This window comes from Macrobrachium nipponense, chromosome 38 (assembly GCF_015104395.2).
Source record: "Macrobrachium nipponense isolate FS-2020 chromosome 38, ASM1510439v2, whole genome shotgun sequence".
NCBI lineage: Eukaryota > Metazoa > Arthropoda > Malacostraca > Decapoda > Palaemonidae > Macrobrachium > Macrobrachium nipponense.
In genome coordinates, this window is record NC_061098.1 from 10,349,897 (window position 1) to 10,352,108 (window position 2,212).

Genomic DNA, 2,212 nt, shown 5'->3' on the forward strand with positions numbered 1-2,212 from the left:
ACCCAAACGATTAAGGCTTTTAGCCATCAGACATCTGGTTTTCATCTCCCCCAAAATCCTCTGTCCATACCAGCGATTAGTGACCGACAGGAGATTATGGGCGTTTGAGCGATAACTCCCAGGCATATTCGAGAAATTGGAAACTACTCTCATTAGCGCCTATGACTAATCGCCGTTCCCTTCGTGAACAGGTCAGAGAGAGCCATCTGGCATACGTTAAAAAGGAATTCTATGACCCGTTGTTCAAAGGAGGGGAGTGCCGAACTCTTAAGTGCTCCACCCTTTCGAGATAGACCTATAGACTTCGACGAATCAAGAAGTAGAGCCAGATTCAGTGGGATACCCCAGAAATGTTGTTTTAATTCAACGAATGACCTATGAGGTTACGAAAAGGATACACCCCCAAGAAGCCAGGACATCAAGAAGGAGGAGTATACAAATTCACAGCCTACGAATCATTGTAGAAGATATGACAGGAAGGCGGTTTGTATACAAGTTTTGCAGCCACTAAGACACAAAGAAGTCTTTTAGAAGATGCCACACCCAGTCGGAATCCAAAAATTCAAAGGCGGTGCTAAGGAGATTCCATCCTAACAAAAAGGCCAGACAGAGAGAGAGGAGAGCAGAGAAAAAAGGGGAACAGAGAAGTCAAGAGAAGATAACGACAAAGAGGGGAACGAGGGGGGAGAGCACGAGTGGTGCAGCAGCCGAACAGAGAAAGACAGAAGAATCCCAGAAGAAGAAAGGTGCAAAAGTGTGGTGTGCGAATCAATCTAAAGAACAGTGATAAGTGACAATCAATACTCTGTGAAATTCCCTCGTGCCTATAGACTCGTAATTGCAACAAGTGCCAATTAAGTTTTATCAGTCCAAAAGCCCAGTAACTCAGAAGGTGGAAAAACTTTTGTAAGAACCACGAACAAAGAATAAAGTAATAAGCACATATCAATTTCATTTCTCATCCAAAATTAGAACCCTTTTAGCGAACTCCAGATCAAGAGCTTTCAGCAAGGTAAGAAAATTTTATATAAGTCTAATTCTCCAAAGTATAGCCTCCAAGTCGGCACACGTTACCTTAGAGCTGTGCGATGAAAGTAAGTACCGTCACAGTTATAATTGGTGGCAGCGGTGGGATACGATGAGATAAAGATTGATATAGTGACAAGATTAATTGGTGTCGAGCGGTAAGAATAGGAAGATAAAGACACAGCAAGAGAAATGGTGATCAGCGACGCGAATGACAGTTAAAAACAGTGGCCGCGAAACGGAATCAAAAGTTTAGTGTCGGCATAAGAGATTTCAATCCATTCACGCCACTCAAAATAGAAGGTTCTCCCCAAAGACAGTTATCAGTGCTTTCCCAAATACAAGGACAGTTGCCGAGTTGTAACAATAAAAGCGCTCCAAAAAAAGCCACCCACACTGCGAAAAAAAAAAACTCCACTCCGAAGAACAAGAACAGTCGTTCCACTAGAAGAACAAGATGTCGAAAGCATGAAGAAAAATATCAAGAGGAAAGAAAACACAATCCCGAAAACGCATCAGTCAACGCAATCCTGCTCTGAGAGGAAAGAAGAGAGAGAGAGAAGTCCCCTTCCCGCAGACCTAACAACGCATCATTCAACGCGCTGGTAGGCGAACGCAAGCTGTCAGACGTAAACCCGGGTGCCGAAGAAGACGAAAGAAGTTAAGTCCAAAATAATATCCCCACACTTACATAACATTAAACATTATTAAAAGTAAATTACGCGATTAACATTTCAGTTAGACAATTTCTGGTATTTCAAGATTAAAGGATTTTCACACTGAACTTTTTTTTTTGGCAACGAAAACTCTACGATATTTCATTTTACTAATTATAACTAATCAGCTACTAAGACCTTTTCCCGAACATTTGTATTTACTAACCAATAACTTTTAAATTTTAATTCGAATTTTGATTGTGTCATTTTATGTTATTTTTTTTTTTTATTTTGGTTGTTTTTGTGATTTCTTGTATTTTGTTTTTTTGTTTGATATTTGCCTTTTACTCTTATTCGTTACGTCGAATGAATGTTTACTTGTTTTTATTTCGTTATAACAAGGGTAACTCACGAGAGGTCTCTCGTTAGCGTAAACTTTACGGTCAGTTCAGTATCGTTTTACCAGAACTGTTAAGAGGGTTTTTGTTGTTGTTTAAGAATCGCTTACCGGTAACGTAAGACTTTGAGAA